Below are 17,989 nucleotides of genomic sequence, written 5' to 3' on the forward strand. Positions count from 1 at the left end.
TTTATATATTTATTGCATGTATGGATTTTACTCGCAAAAAAACGACTCGCCCGAATTGCATGAAATAATTGCTAACGGCTAGCGTGCTCGGCGCTCTACCGAGTGTAGCTCTAGGTGAACTCTTTCCAACACAACGCTGAGTTATCTAACAGAAACCACGTTCCGTTTGAGGATTTAGTTTGTTATATTCACTCACGAAAGTGAAAATGCTTCTATTTGACTTAAAAATCCTTCCATGGTGCCATTTAAAAAAAAAAGTTTTATTCTATTGTTTTATTGTTGTTGTTGTTGGGGTTTTTTTAGGTACAGGCTGGAAACAATTGGAAGGAAAATGCGAAGCAGAAACACGAGCCACAGGGTGAAGCGGTGGTTCGTCAGGGTCAGAGTCTGTAAAGGTGGTCGGTCACCTGCGGGGGTGAAAGGGGGGGAGAAATGATCGTTTTCTTTTTTTTTTCTGACACACACGAGTCACAGCACTTCCCGGGGTCGGGCGTGTGCGAACAGCAGCAGCAGCGGCGGCGGCGTGTTTGTGAAAGTAAAGTGAAAAGCACGAGGCAGAGCTTGTCCACACTGATTAGCGGGGATGGAGATTAGATGACTCAATAATTCTGCTTTCAATTTTCTGACCCTGAGTCACTTTCAGGTCTTCACACACACACACACACACACACACACACACACACACACACACACACACACACACACACACACACACACACACACACACACACACACACACACACACACACACACACACACACACACACACACACACACACACACACATCTGTAAGAGAGAATAAAACCAAACCTCAGACGCAATCACCAAAGGTCAGAGTTGAAAAGGATGGTTTCATTTTCAGGTTTTCACACAGTTTTGACCGACTTCATGGGGAATTAAATGGCATCGTTCTGCTTTAACTTGTATTTTTTATTTATTTTATTTTTTTTAAGCCAGTGTTTTGCAATCGATCATTCGATTTTTCGTTTCCTTGTATGGCTGCATAGCTGTTGATCCTTCAACAAGTGTTGATAAGGGAACTGGTGGAAATCTGTGTCTTTGGACGGATTGAACCCTCAGCCCAGAGAAAAATCTGTTTTTCATCATCTTGAGCTGAGCCGTGTGGAGAAAAAAAAAAGAAAAAAAAAAAGAGGGTGAGATGTCGGCAGAAAAGCAGCAGCCGGTCAAACCATCAGTGACCGGGACCCTCGGAGCTGACGGCAGTAATGTAACTGGCCTTAAGCTACGAGGGGCTGCCGTAAAGCTGCAGACCGCCACAGTTCACACGAGGAACGACGCTTTTCACTATAACTCAACCAAAAAACAAAGACGAAGAAATGAAGACGGTTGATTTTCACTTTATTCTTGGCAGAAGAAGCTTTTCAGCATTTCATTGTGGTTTCCTGTTCCAAAAACACCCTCTTTCTTTCATTTAATCTTAGAAATCAATATAATAATAATAATAATAATAATAATAATTGAATGTATTTATTTATTTCACATGTAAAGAAAGAAACAAATGGAATGAATAAAAACAAAGAGACAGCCATCCAGTGATCCAGAGCTCACTCCACACAATCCACTTTTACAATATGTTTGAAAAGGTGGGAAGGACAAAGTATAACTTAAATAATATATATTTAGAATGAATGAATGAATGAATTAAAAAAAACTAAATTAAAAAAAATGTCCATAAAAAAACCAAAGAATTAAAAAATTGAAAAAAAATGAAAAAAACAAAACAAATTTAAAAGTAAAAAAAAAATTTGAAAATTAAAAAAATAAAAATATCTATATTTATATTTAGTAGTTTCATCTTGAGTTTCTGGATCAGTAAAAATTGTGCCATCATGACCTTTTAAATTGAAAATTTTTCCTTTGTTGTGGCGCAGAGTGTCATAAGTATGTTTGTATATTAACCAAACCATTACTACTGGAAATGACTACAATCTCAACATAAAACCAATTTTAATCAAACTTTCTGGTGTGAAATGTAATAAAATGTCCAAAGGCCACTATCTTTAATGGCAGCATCACTAAAAATCGTCTGTAACAGTTGAACGCAATAAACCGATATATCGTGGTGAAAGTACTTAAAGACGTGTTATTACGGTATTTATTCCTTAAATCCTACAATTCAAATTCATAAATGGGAAAGTTAAATCGATATATGTACCATATCTTCCAGATTACCAGACCCTTTGTTTAGTTGCTCCGGGGTCATGTGACTTCATATATCAAAATATGCCGCACACACCACCCGTGGCCACTAGATGTCACTGTACCAGGTGTGTGAGATAAAGTTCTGAGCGACTGGAGAATCAGAGAAATCGTTTCCATGACGAAGAAAACAAGGTCAGTTAATCAAAGGAATTAAGAAATAAACACTTAAATCTATAACTCCAAGTTTGTAGATTCAATTAGTTTGTTGAGTTGGCAGTACATGCGACGATGTCCTGACCTCCGCGCGTTGACGAGTGAAACATGCGGCCACTTTGTCAGATTAATACGAGTCACATTCAAACCAATCAGTTCCGCTCCACCAGGACAGATTATCTAAATCAAAGAATAAATTGGATTTTTAACCCGCACATGACCCATGGACTTTTTTTCTTTCTTTCTTTCTTCCAGGGTTAGTATACAAAACCCATCAGTAAAAAAAAAAAAAAAAAAAAACTTCCTGCCCTGTAAATCCCATTGTAGATTATTAAACTCTAACCTAATTTCTCCACGATAAAGAACAGTACTGACCCTTCGTTCACCTCATTATCGGCCTCATTGTTGCTCTGCGGAACGGCAGGAAACATATTGCACTTATTTGTTTATCAATGCTTCGGCGTCGGTCGGGTGGAACAGTTTGTTGGAGGTGATGAATGTCATGCGTTCCAAATGTGTAAAAGTGGGATTAAACATATGACGGAATCATTTGATTCCAGTTTTTCTGGATCACCGGCTTCTAGAGGGGGACTCCCTCGAGAGAATTCACTCGTCGTGGGTTGATGCGGGTCAAGTGGGATCGGCAGATTGCTCGTTGCATGTCGGGCGTTTTTGGAAACGAAAAAGGAAGTCGTCCTCCCGGGACTCCTTCATTAACTCCGTCTCCGGACTGCGACAGGATGCAAATATTTTTTGTGGGAGTTTGGAGGGACGGGAGTGACGATTCACTTCTCTCGCTATTTTTCTCTCTCAAACCTGGAAATTAACTAAATGATAATTGGGTTGATTGTTTATTTTTTTTTGATTTCGCAGAATAAAAGCTTGTATGTTTTATAATTTAGTTGACTGAAAATATCACCTTATGATTTCTTCTTCCTCGTCTTCTCTTGGGTTTAACGGCAGCTGGCATCCGTGAAGCGGCACTACCGCCACCTGCTGGTTCCACTTAGTCCGTATCATTCCCACTGCGAAAAAACACAACACAAAGTTTTTGATTTAGTTTTTACTTAGTTTCCCCAAAAATATCACGGATTTAACTAATTTAAAAGATTTCTGTTGTTGCTGTCGGCACCATTTTAGATTTTTTTATTTATTTCGAACGAAGAAACAATTAAAATTAGACGAAATGATGGAAAATAAAAATAAATAAGAAACCAATTTCAATATAGTACACATTTAACTCGTTCAAAATCCGATAGGGAGAAGCTTGTCACGGTCTCCCCCCATTCTTCACCATCCACCATTTAATTATAACTGTACAATGAAAAGCTTCTGGCTGGTTTACTTTCAGTTGGACTTCGTCTGTTTTAATAATCAGAAAAATACCAACGTGGCGTACCAGTGAACTTTCTGAACTCGTACACAACATTTCAGTCCCGCTGCCTTTTTCTGCTGACTTGACCTTTGTTCACAAATATACGCTTTACATGCACGGTAGTTGGGACTCGTAAAAAAAGTACTAATGTACAACAGACCCAACCTTTTAGCCTTGAACGTTGCAAAAGTATATAATTTATTAAATCTCAGTTGGCAGGTTTTGATCTGTTCTCAAAAAATTATATACAGTTTTTTATTATTTCATTTTTCTCACCAGTGTTTTTGCCATTTTTATATCAATGCCAGAGATAATGAAGGATAATAAAAGGCAGAGTGGCTCCCCTGTTGTGCGTTTTACCTCCATCAATTCCTCTTTACAGAAACTCTCACAGCAGGCCTGAGTGTTAAAGTGATAAACATTTTTCAGATTATCACCCGACAATTAAATATAATGTCTGAGTGGAGAAGTGACAACAGTTATTGAATAAACAGCGTGAAAATATTTATTTTTTTATTAAATGAGCTGCTTTTACCCATTTTCCACTGAATTAAATGAGTCTAAAGTCATTAATACATCTTATAAACCTGTATATATAATTTTGCTATATTTTATATAATTTCTGAAATTTCACACCATAACTGTTGACTATTTATTACTTTTTCATTTTCGTCGTTTCACCTGTTATTATTTGAACAGTTTTAGCAGTTTTACTGGATTTATGCAGTTTGAAGTACGAGCGAGTAGCTTCATTACAAACTCGGCTAACAACACCCACTAGTGGCCCAACATAAAACTACATAATTTTCAAACGCAAAAACAATGTGCCTTCACAATATGAGACATTTCAGCCACTCAAAATGTCTTTATTTAGTAGTTTTACCCTTTTAAGCAGGTTTTCTCTGCTATTTTTTTTGAAAATTCAGTAGTTTTGTCATTATAATTTTCTAAATATGGATCATTAGCCGTTAAAAATAAATCTGTCCACAGCTAATTAAACTCAACAAGGTTCATTTAACTTCGAGGAGCGCAAGAGCCACATGTGGTTCCACAATCCCGCATCGCAGACCCCCCCTCCGGTCCCAAAAAAGGGCAAATCCCTGAGAAAATACCTACAAAGTACATCCACTGTGTTGCTTTGAGTGTCAAACAGCTGCTAGCAGCACGCCGACCCCCTCAGCTCAGCCAACCTCTTGGAAATGAAACAATCTCACCTGCAGTTTATGCTAAAAGGTTTGCAGCGCTTCAGGAAACGGCTAAGTTAAACATACAACCCGGAGCTGCGGTCAAAATAAACATCTGCGCGGGAGGTGAGCTGCGCCCCGTAGGGTCTTTAAGTGTTTCCGCCTCATCGCCGCCGCCGACCGAGCGTTCAGCTGCGCCGAGACGTGCTCGGCTTCGGCTGGCTGACAGATGGAAAGAGGCGATAACATACGACTGCGTTATAGCTTGAGCGTTTGCAGCCGAGGCGTCCCGTTGTCACTCGTGACGCCGGAGAACAGAAGTGAGTAACGTTACCGTCGCCAACGTTTGCTAAATTAATTTCACTTCAATTGGGCAACGTGAGCTTGAGCTCTGCGCACTTCAGTGGTGCTAGCTAGCTGTGTTTGTGTTTGGTTGCTGCTAGTAGCTCGTGGCTAAACAGCTGTGATTAGTTGGAAATAGCATATAATGCTGGCATGAATGGTAACAGTGGCTAATTTACAGCTAACAGAACACGGCTATCTCACTGCGAGCTACAGTAGCAAGCACATTGTATTGTGATATTTGACGTATCTGTTCAATGTTACGTTTGCCAATTCATGATTAGTGTGAGCTCAATCACGCTGTGTTCGTTCGTCGTTTCCAAGTGAAACACAATATTAGACTGACGTTTGCCAGCTTAGCATCGTGATTCACTCCACGAAAGTCAGTTCACCAATGAATGTCAACTAACGGAGCCGAGGCAACGTCTGTTAGAATAATCCACTATTCCATAAAATAAGCGCCCGAATAATCGTTTTGAAAATAATCGTTTACTCCGACCCTAAAGATTACACATGCAAACGGATTGATGCCACTGCCGACCTGTGGGGGGCAGTGTTATGCGATATTGTTGAAACAAGTGAAATAAGACGAGAAAACTTTACAAAAATTACAGAAATAATGATTCTTTTGAGGTGTGTGTGTGTGTGTGTGTGTGTGTGTGTGTGTGTGTGTGTGTGTGTGTGTGTGTGTGTGTGTGTGTGTGTGTGGTGTCTAGCCCAGCCTCAGGTTCACGTCGAGTTCCTGTCTCACGCTTTGCAAACCAGTCAAGTGAGACGACACGACACACTTGTCAATGCATGTGTGTTTGCGTGTGAATTCCTTCACAGCCAACAGGAATGACAAACACTCAGCCGCCACTCCCGAGGCCTCGAACGCCTCGAGCGTTGACCTTCTGACCCGCCGCCATAACTCACCGACCTTAAGGACTCGCTCTCCATTTGTTGTGGTCGACCGTCTTCCTCCTCCGTCGCTCCAGACGCCACCGTCAGTGGTTCAGTCCCTCATTTAGTCCTTCGTCAATGTGGAACGGGGAAAAAAAAAAAAAGCCTTTCGGTACTTTTACAGTAAATGTGTAAATGACTTGAACATTTCCAGTCGTTTTACATTTTGACATAAGCGTCAGAATTTTTTTTAAATTCAAAACTGATTTGTTCCTTTAGTATTTCAGCTCAGATCAAATTTAGGAAACTAAAAACACAGCTGAATTTATTGTCCCATCTGTTTAATAACCGGGCATCGCAAGTTTACCGTGCGTCTTTTATTTCTTTAAACTTGTAAGGATCAGACGTTTTACTCTGAAATCACTCAGATGGGTGACGTCCTGCAGGATGATTAAACTAATGATTAAAAGGATTTTTCCTGAATTCAGGTCGTAAAGTAAGCCTGTCCGGAGAACCGGTCCCGGGAAGCTCTGCGTGAGAATCTGGGCGGCACCCAGACCTTCCAGTAACTAATTCCTGAAAAGTAATCTGACAACATGACACACATGACAGGGCTGAATGTGAATATCTGTCCGCTCCTTTTCACCGGTTGTTAGCGAAATGGAAGGTTGCCTTCAAAAGGCGACGGCAAACTCCGGAGGGACGAAGCAGAAGAAAAGTGCAAAGAAAATAAACTCGGTGAAAAAAGATTTCGAGATTATCTGGAGCTGAAACAGACCGAAAACACAAAGTGGAAGATAATGGGACGTTAAGAAAACATTCGGCATCGAGAAAGACGCTTGTCGACTGAGTCATCAGGTGTTTTGTGTCTCGGAGGAATTACGCGGAGTCGTCAGAAACGCTGGGAAGGATGTCGTTTCCGTGTTGGGCCACCAGTGGGTGCTGTCATCAGTTTTTGTAATGAAGCCACACCCACGTACAGAGAACGATGCGCTATAGACGTTAACGATGGTGAGTATACGATGTATAAAAGTACCGAGTTCCAGGAGGATATGGGTATATATACCACCTGGCATTGCTTTTTCCATGATAATTTAGGGAAGCGATATCAATTATACTGTTTTAAACAGATTAACCTACACATACGCATATACACAAATGATTCATGTAGTCATCCAAACACTTATACTCGCACCAAACACGCACACAAACAATAACCATGTCTGAAACGTAGTACAGCTTATTTATTTAATAAGTTCGACTTCCTCCCACTCGTTTGCAGACGTGCTGCCCGGTTATATTGTTCTGCTGTAATTATTCACTATTTGTGTGGTGAAATATCTTTGGTTATCTGTTAACTTGATATTGATTTTTGAAATAAAATAAAAATATTTCTTCTATAACTCGGTTGCAATTGTACGAACATGTTGAAGGAAAATAGTTAAAAATGGGCAAACTCTTATCCAGGCTACGTTAAATACCTCAGGCTTTAAAGAAGAAGCTAAACAAGTACAAAATAAAACCCGAGTGTAAAGTATTGCTGGAGAAAATTATGAAACGCATCAGCGTTTCTGTTAATACATATGGACCCCTCCCCCGCAAAAGAATAAAAAATCTATATGGGGTATGATCTGTCACAAAAAATCAGTAAAATTGAGGAAAATATGTTTTAATATAGTATAGGAAATATTTCCCGCCACAATAAAAGCAGCTTCAGCTTTAAAAGCGCAGGCAATTTTTTTTTTAACAAAAAAAAAATTTTTTTGAGACGTGTTATTTTCTGTGGCAATTCCTGTTAGCAGATCAGTTCCCAATATATATATATATATATATATATATAAGTATATCAGACTTCTTAGTTTTTGACCTTATAAACTTTATAAACTTCCACTTGTAAAAACCTGTCCTGAATGAAGCGAGAAGCGACGGGGAAACACCGGAACAAAGTTGTATAATAATAGATACGCACGCAGACAAAAAGAGAAACTCCAAGCGGATCCATGAAAAACCTGATTACAACCTCGACAGCCCCTCAGTGGGAATCCACCGCAGGGTTAACGACGGCAGGATGTCGGCTTTTATACACAGATCAATAGAGCAATTAGTCTCATTTCAAAGTTCTGCCGCGACTCGTTCAACATGTTCAGACTCACTGTAATTATATGTTACTATGAACACGTGTTTTTTTTTTTAAAAGAACACTGTTCTTCAGTGGATCTCAACTATGGCGGAAAAAATGACGACGATAAACCAGCGTGATCTCTGGTGATGTGACGACGTGATAAATCTATTATCTACTCTATTTCTGAGTGCAAAGACTTAAAAGAAGCGTGACAGAAGGAAATCCTGGTCTGTTGTCTCTATAAATGTCTGTGTGCTCGACATTTTTGATGTTTATAGTGTATTTTTCTCTCCAATCAACAATCAATTTATTTATTTGTAGCCCTTTTAAGGTGGTTTTCAGAAAATAAAACAGACATTAAAATGAGAAAGAAAAAGACTTGACAAATCGCATCAAAATAGAATAAGAAACAAAAACAGTTCCCAAAAGGAAAGCGGCATCGTTTTCAAAACAAAAATGCCCAAAAAACGATTTTATAAAGGATTTTGACGTATACAAATCAATCAACCAAAAAAAGAAAAGAAGCCACAGACGGACGAAACGACAGGCGCTGTGCGTTGGGAAGCGGCTCCTTGTGTTATTCTACATTTCTATTCTCAACAATAAAAAACAACAACTCTATTTTAAGAAAATAAAACATCAGTAATAACTCCCGAAGGCCACACAACGCGGTCCGACCCTTCCTGTCCGCCGCCGCCTTTTTTCTCACGTTCAGCCTCCTGCGGCAGACGCCCTCTTCCTCGCCATTGTATGTTTCCTGCGTTCTCAGCGAGCGTTTTTTTTGTTTTTTTTGTTAGCCTAATCAGAGCCAGCGACTTCTCATGAGGCCGTTAATGCCTGCGGAGGACCAGCGGGACGTTTTATAGGCCCACGTTTCCTTACAGCGGTACGGTTTTCACCCCGGCCATTAAAGTAACACAAACAGACGTTAGAGACTGAATCAAACACTTGTATATAATTTAGTTTCACCAGAGCAGCTGCTTTTAAACTTACGCAACAAACACGGCAGCTTTAAAAATTTTTTTTTTTTTTACCTGTGTTAGTGGTTGTTTACAACGTGCCGTGGCTCCAAAAACACAAGTCCACCGTCGTAAATGTTTAATTAGCGTTCGCTCTTCACTCCAACACATGTTGTGGTTCACAGAGAAAACAAAGCCGATAACGGCGGCGGTCGGATGACGGGACGGTTGAATAGCTTCACTTTATTTTCGGGCCCGTCAACACCAGGAACCCTGGTTCACCTGGACGGGCCGTTTCTGGCCTGTCGTCCACATGAGGCGGCTTTTAAGAAGGGTTTTTTTTTAACACGAAATTCTAAAACCCCGGCTCGTGGAAGAAAGATGAGGTAATCGCTCTCCCTTCCCTCCACCACGGTCCGTGATGTCATCAAATAACCACAACAATCAGGGACTACATGCAGAAGCGTCTGAGGCTAGCAGCAGGAGGAGCGGGGCCATAGACCTATAGAACTAGAAGCTACTGACGCTAGCAGCAGGAGGACCAGGGCCATAGACCTATAAGAACTAGAGTTATATAGAGCTTTATGAGCAGGAATCGACTTCTAAAGTTCTATGTGCTTTGTCTTCTTCTGCGTTTTTGGTGTGTTTGGTGAGTCACAGCGCCCCTAAAGGCCTCCATGTGTACTACAGGCCTGAAGCCTCGTGTTGAGCCCAATTCTTAGTGACGTGTGGAATTCTTTTTGGAGAAGGCTGATGAGAAAGAAAACATAAGAGTGAACTGAACTTTGAACTAAAGAGAAACTTTATTTATTAATTTATTTTCATATTTGGCCTTAAGCGTCGTTATAGTATCGTCAGTATTGAATCCAGGTGGCAGTTTATTCGTTGTTAATTTAAACTGTGGCTACAAAAACAGAGAAAAGAGACAATGAGAGGGGGAAAAAAAAAAGGTCTGAAATTTCTTCAAAAAAGATTTATTTGAACCTTCCCCATCCTTCCATTGTTAACCTCTTTGTTGCTCATTCTTGATATTCCTCCCGGAGTTCTCCCACGGTCCTCTTTTAATATTTATGTCCTTTAAATGGCTTTAAGGCCCCGGTGGGAAAATACATAAAGACTCACATCTGAATCGTGTTATTTGTTGATCCCCCCCCCCCCCCCCCCCCCCCCCGGAAAACAAATAGGCCTTTGTTTTTATTGATTAGATTTTTTATTTTCATGCTTGAACAAAGACGACGTACAGAAAGTTTTTCAGTTTGTAAAAATCCTTCACTTTTTCCACAAATAAGCAAAATTCTCACCGTGTGAATGTCGACAGCTGCGTCTCCATGGCAACAGACGCTGATTATAATTTCATATTAATTGTTCAAACCAACCTACTTCTTTTTGGGCTCAGAGTGATGTATTACTTGGCAATGGTTTGAATTGATCGATTCATCGATTTCAATTTTTGCGCATGAAAATAATTGTTTTGTTCTCATAAAGTAACTTAACTTTAACTAACTTTAGCCGCTTTATTCCTTCGGAAAGACGCTCGGCTCGCCTCCGTAAGCGTTTCAATTGCCTTTCCCAATTCCCTCCGTTTCCCTCTCCAGTGAAGGGAAGCCATTATTTATTCCAGGAGGGCCACTTATTCTAGTGTTACCTGTTACCGTCCTACTCCCAGATGGGAACTGAGGCCGTATCGGCCTGGGCAATCCAACCCCACTGCTCCGCACACACACACACACACACACACACACACACACACACACACACACACACACACACACACACACACACACACACACACACACACACACACACACACACACACAAAGCAGAAATTATAATAAAAAAAAACAAAACCCCACAGGCCTCTCTCTCTCCCTTCCTTCTATCTGGCAGTGATCTAATGCAGCGGCTCTCCTGCCGTCTGGCTGCCACCACAGGTAAACTACACCTGCAGCTTTGAATTACACCCCCCCCCCCCCCTGCCCTCCACCCCCCCCTTCTGACCAGCTACATGGTCTCACGCTTTAACTTAGTGATCCGTGATATTGGACTTGACTGGGCTACAATGGCTCCATACAGCTTGTGTGTCCGACTGCATGTAAATAAAGGGTGGAACTGGAATCAACGTTTGCTGCAGGAGGAGAGGAACAAAAAGATATATTTGGTTCTGAACATCGCGTTGTGTCGATAACAACACAATCAGTAAACAGTCAAGTTTTTTTTTAAATTTATTATTATTTCTTCAACAAAATAAAATAAGCAAGATCAATTTTACTTCCAAAGATTGACAATTTTACAAACCAAAGTAATACTCAGCTGAAGTTAACACTTATTCTGCTTAACCCTCTTAATAAATGAAGTGAAAAACATAATGATACATTTCATTTATACAAATATATACAATATATTTTAAATACACATGTAAACACATCACATCATATTATAGCTGTACAAGTATATATACAGTTTAGGCAATACCAACAATTACACTTATGTTTCCCATTAGTATTTATATACTATTGTTGCTATTATTATAATACTACTATTGCTGTTTAGTTTTTGTTATTATTACTAAAATTGATCATGTTATTAACATTTGTGGTGTTTATTCCAGAGCAATACATTTTTCCATGATATTGGTCTTAAAGGTTTTTTTTTTTTAGCTTTGCTCATCACACCCCCATAATCGTTATTTTTATGGATTTAAAAAAAACATTATGGGGGTGTGATGAGCAAAGCTGCCATTATTTCTCATTTATTTCTTTGACATAGACACGCACACGTTTTCTAACACAGAAAACGTAAATGTGAGCAAAACGCAGCTTTTGTCTGTAGCTCAGGGAACAACTTTCTATTTATAGAAAATCAAAGCGAACAAAATGTAGTAATGATTTCATTTAATGTCGTCTTTGCTGCTCTTGAACAACCTGTGGTATCGTGTGCACCTCTGAGGATCTGCACTGTGAAATAAATACTCCAGAAGCACAAAAAACATCATATCCACTGATTTTTATTGCTCGAGATTCCTCCCACGATGTTTTGAGTTTTAATGCGTGTTAGAAAATCGCAGGTATCGCTGCTAAATGAGACTGAGTGCCTGTGTGTGTGTGGAACTTTTTGAAAATGCACGAATTCCCCTTGTGGCGTGACGTGCCCGCGTCGTATTTTCCACCATTTCTGTGTGAAACGAACGTCAAACTTTTCTCTTGCGAGGTTGTCGTGTGAACGCGGGCTGAGCGTTTTCCCCCATGTCTGGCCTGCAGCTTCAAAAAAAAAAAAAAAAAAGAAACTCCTGACAGACGGACGGATGGATCTCGGAACAATTCAGACTGATTACAAACACAAAGGGGAGCTTTATTAGAAACGCCGCGTACAAATACACACTATATCTATATGCTTTAGAAGTCCCCCCTCCCACACAACCCCCCCACCCCGCGGGAAACGGGAGATCATATGAGTGGCTGCTCATGGACGTGTCTTTGTAAAAGAAACATTCCCTCTGTTGTTTGTGACAACGCCATGTTTGTGTACGTCTCCCCGCCTGCGGTCGCTCTGCGGCGGGAAAACAAACAACGGCCGACTAACGTCTCCTGGGCCTTTTGACGTTCAGCGTCTTTTTTTTTTTCCTTTTTCTTTTAATTCCTCCCTTAAAGTCTTCATCGCCTCATTCTGCTGCGAGGCGTTCGAGGCCTTTGAGGCGTTCGAGGCGCTTGAGGTGTTTGTCGGAGTGGATCCAGCTGATCCGTGTCGGTTTCTGCTTCTCGTTTCTGAAATTGGGGTAGAAAAGCTCCGCGTTGACCCTTGAAGCTCGGGCAGAAATCTGATCCAGACAGCAGTAAAAGCTCTTCCTCTTCCTCCTCCTCCTCCTCCTCCCTCTGTCCTTGCCTCACCTGTTTTCGGTTTTCTTGATGTTTTACACCAAACAAATCAATGAAAACTGCCTCTCACAACCACTGAAACCAACAGTAACTAAAGTTAACGGGGTTAAAAACATCATGAACTGGCTTGTTTTCATCAGTTTTCCTCTTTTCAAGTTTCCACTGATTGACAGAGAAGATTTCTTTTCCTTGGAACACAGAAGTCACGATCAGGATCGTTAGAGCTGCTCCCATTAACCCATTGTCAAACAAATGCAATAATTAGGATTAAAATTTATAATTAGGTCGTAAATAACTTGTATAATGATTTTTGTCTGCAGCCACAAAACATGTAGATTCTCTAAAATAAAGAAAAAAATATTCCAAAACTGTCATTGGTGCTATTTAGATATGTTTGATTACATTTTTAGCTATTGTAGGAATGTTTAGAGCTCTTTTTTTCAAATTTTTCAAAAATTGTTTCAAGGATTTTCCCACTTTAGCTATTTTTTTTTTTTTTTTTTGCATTTTAGCCGCTTTCGCTTTTTAACTATTTATGTCCACTGTGTGTTTCCTCGTGGTTGGAGGAGCGTTAACTAGTCATTTCTTTCTTCCTTTTCCCCCACCTTTTTCTTGTTTTTTTTCCTTTTTCCTTTTATTCCTTTCCCATTTTCTTCTTTCTTATCCTCAATCTTTTACTTTCCCATTTTCTTTTCTGAAAAAAACTAAAATCAATACTAGCAATTTTAATAATTTCGGTTTAACAATTTTATTTTATTTTATTGAATTGTATTTTATTGAATTGTATTTTATTCTATTCTATTCTATTCTATTCTATTCTATTTTATTTTATTTTATTTTATTTTATTTTGAGACTTGACTTGACTTGACGAATCATTTGAGGTATTTAATCACATTTTACTTTGGCAATTCAAGCTATCTTGCCTGTTTTAACAGATTTTTGTGTTTCTTTTAGCTGGTTGCAGACCTCTGTCGTCGATCTGCTTCCACACAAGTGTGTACACTTCCTCCCTTCACATTCTTCCCATTTAAAATACACATTTTCGTTGCTGAAAAGTCTGTTAATTTTCTGCACGGACCTCCACCAAGGAGCTGTGAAACCACCCCCCCCTCAAAAAAAACCCAATCCCGTTTCTCTTGTGGAGCCAAACACTCCTTCCAGCCTCCTCCTTCCTGTGGTTTATGTCCCGCCACCCACCACCTTCGAATTCCACCAGAGCCCCGCAGACAGATTTCTATCCATCGAGCTAATTGTCCGCAGATGCCGACAGACACGCAACGCGGACCGTATCTCCAAACGCTGAGATGTTTTCCAAAACACCTACACAAATACTGGAATCAGGCTGGGCTGACGAAGCGCCGCTCACAGGAAACAGTCCGACACCCGACCGGGCACCAGGCATCTGGGTCATTAATAAAAATACACTTAGATTTGATCTGGAAATACGTCCAACCGCCGATTCAGAATCACATCAGATTATTATATTCAAATTCGAAGTTCAAATGTTTCGTGTTTTGGGATTCGGGGAAAACCATATAGAAGTAAAGTCTTAAAAGCTGGAGAAAAACAAAACAAAAAACAGCCTCTTCTCACAGAAAAATGTTGGACTTCTCGCAGCTGGTTGACCTTCGGCTTGATGGAAGCGTCCTGATCCGTGGCAGATCTGCTGCACGCTAATTCAAATCCTCTGCAACTGGCAGCGCTGAACCCTGAACCCTGGAGCGCAGGGCCGCTGACCTGGGATCAAATCCCTTCGTTATCACTTTTATCGACAGTGACAGAACGTGACTGAGGGGGAGGGGTCAAAGGTCAAAGTCAAAGTCAAACACCTGCTTTCCTCCAGTGGGATTTGCAAAAAAAAAAAAAGATCACGAGGTAGCATGTAAGACTGCAAACAACTGAAGATGGAGGTTGTTGAAAAGATTGAACCTTCAAATTAAAATGACCAACAATGTTATTAATCAAAAGTGTTGGATCCATTTTCTTGGGACCAGGAACTGAGGAAATAAAACATTTCTATGACGAATGTGTAATAATAAGAATAACAATCTTATTTGTACAGCGTCATTAAAAAAACACAATAAAATACAGGAAATAGAATAATAGAATGACATGAGATATATGAGATAGATAAGATGAATACACCCGAAAAGCAACCGAAATCTTTTTACAATCTCATTATTTAGCTTTTAGATTAAATCAGAAAGGCCTTCTTATGACACATTTAATTCTTGTGTGATTTGGATCCGTCTTAACTTTGTTTAAGTCAATCCAGCGAAATGCTGCTGACGCAACCAAGGCGAGAAAAATGAGAGAAACACCCCACACTGTCAAAAACTGTTCCTCCTGCAGAGAAAACCCAGAAGAATTGACCGGCGTGACGCCGCCGCTGCCGCCGCCACGGCCGAGGCTCTTTGCATGAAGCCGAGTCGCCGTGCAAGTCTGTGCAGGGATAATTGAAGGTGTGATGGTTTTGACATTTGCAGATGACGAGGTGGTGTTTGAGAAAAACACCGATGACGACGGCAGGAATGACGGCTCCTGTCAGGAACTTCAAAAAGAAGTGCTAAAGAGGTAAAAGTACTTATTAACCGGACAAAAATTTGTGTTTTTCTTGGGTTTTTTTTAACCACGATGATGGAGAGACGTTAGTGGCTCTATAATATTTATGGATGGATGGCTGTATGATCCAGTCTTGGGTTTTCAGCAACAATCTCATGTGTTTTTGATTAGAATCGACATGTTTCGTATACAAATGAGGATATTTCATGTCGCAGTGGGAGATTTCTGCCAAACCGCCGAGACAATTGTAAATATTTCAAGGAAAACATGGATTTAATCAAATAAATTCAGTGAGACCAGAGCTGAGATTTGGATTTATGTTGAGACTGGAGTCATTTGACGCAGTGGTTTCATGGTTTAGTGAAAATATAGACACTTTGATTACGTACCCTCTGCGCCACAACAGAGTAAAACCATACGAAGTTTAACTTTAAAGGTTATTGTGGCTCTTTTTTTAAGCAGTCCTGTCCACTCGCGATGAAATCGGTCTCCGCCCTGGAACTAAAACGTCTACAAGTATTTTTAAATGTACATTTTGACGAGGATCTGCAACAGAAACAAGACTAGAATGTCAGAAATATGGAGAATAAACTGTTATTTAATGAGGTAGAACACAATCTCGAGAAAGTGTAAAATTTGCAAATTACACAGACGAATAATAAAGTAAAAGTGATAATTTATGATAAAAATGGTGTATATTCACATAATTTTTATCTATAACCATAAAACAGTAGCAGTTTTATGGAAATAAAGTAGTATACAGGTCGTGAAAAGATAAATTAAGGCGAAATGAAGCTTATTCAGTGGACGGTGAGGAACTACTGTACACAAACTAATGCATTCATGATATCATTTAAGACACAGAGATTAAGCGGATAATCTCTAAAAGAGAGTTTGAGTCGTCTGCTAATTATTTTTGCCGCGACATGTGGAAGAATGATCCGGCCTTTAGTCATCAGAGGCACCGTCACGGACGACCGGCAGGTGACGACGGATCTGCTGATGGAAATGTAGGAAGTTCGTGTGTCGGCACGAAAATTTTTCTTATGAAACTAAATAAAAAAACAAACAAAAAAAACAGGTCACCTGACCTGGATTGACTAATGGTGTGTTTCTAAGAAGCACGCACGTTCCTTCAGTAAATAAAACTAATTTTTATCATCGTGTGGACACGCAAACACGCCGATGAAGAATGATTTCATTTAAGAAGTATAAAATAATGATAATTCTTAAAGCTGTGTGTGCAGAGTGGAAGTGAAGGTGTGTGTGTGTGTGTGTGTGTGTGTGTGTGTGTGTGTGTGTGTGTGTGTGTGTGTGTGTGTGTGTAGTGTTGGTGAAAAGACATTTTAGCTGAGCGTAAGGTGTTTCCTTACCTTTCACCCAGTCCAGCACTGGGAGAGGCTCCAGCCGGGAACGAGTTCGGCCTGAACTAATGTCAACTCGCCGATTAGTGGAGTTCCAGATCCACAACCTGCTGCACCGCGACGGGAACTTTACTTTGAAGTGACGAAACGCAGCGATTTCCTGTTGACAGTCGATGAAGTTCTATTCTGTCCGTGGGCCTTCGTAGCAATGTGAAGCTGCGGTTCGGGAATGACCAGTCCATATTCTCCTGGGACTTTTATTTTGACAGTCACCGTAATAGCATCTGTCCACACCGACGTCTGTGTTCACTCCACTGTTGTTTATAGCGTGTTTTTCTTGTGTGCGTGTGTGTGAGTGTGTGTGTGTGACAGCATCCAAAAATGCAAACTGCATCGTTTTCAGCATTCATTTTCTAGCCTAACGAGTTCACTAATGAGGAATTGTACAAGTAGACATACTTGGTCCAATTATATATTATTCTTATCTTATCTTATCACATGACTTGTTATTGTTACATTATGTAGCATTTAATTTTATTCTGTTATATATTTTTTATTAAATTTTTTTATTGGCTTGGTCCAATGACATTATTGTTATATTATGTAGCTTTCTATTTTATGTTATGTTATATATTTTATTTTATTTTATTGATTTGATTTGATTATATACATTTTTAAAACATATTATATTTGATGTTAGATTATGGAGTAATTATTGTTATATTAAGTAGCATTATGTCCCCGATGGGATGAAGAGGTTGCATGAGTGAGTGAATTCACCCTCAGTCAGCTGGAATTGAATCCAGAAATTCTTTCTCTCCGTCTTCATTTACTTTGTGTTTCCGTCTCCTTCACTGTCCTCGTCCCGTCACTCGTCCCGTCTTGTCTTCTTGTCCAGTTTCACTCTCTTGCCGCTGCAGAGCTTCATTTCCCCCACAACCCCTCCTCC

Source organism: Blennius ocellaris (genome assembly GCF_963422515.1).
Source record: "Blennius ocellaris genome assembly, chromosome: 22".
Taxonomy (NCBI): domain Eukaryota; kingdom Metazoa; phylum Chordata; class Actinopteri; order Blenniiformes; family Blenniidae; genus Blennius; species Blennius ocellaris.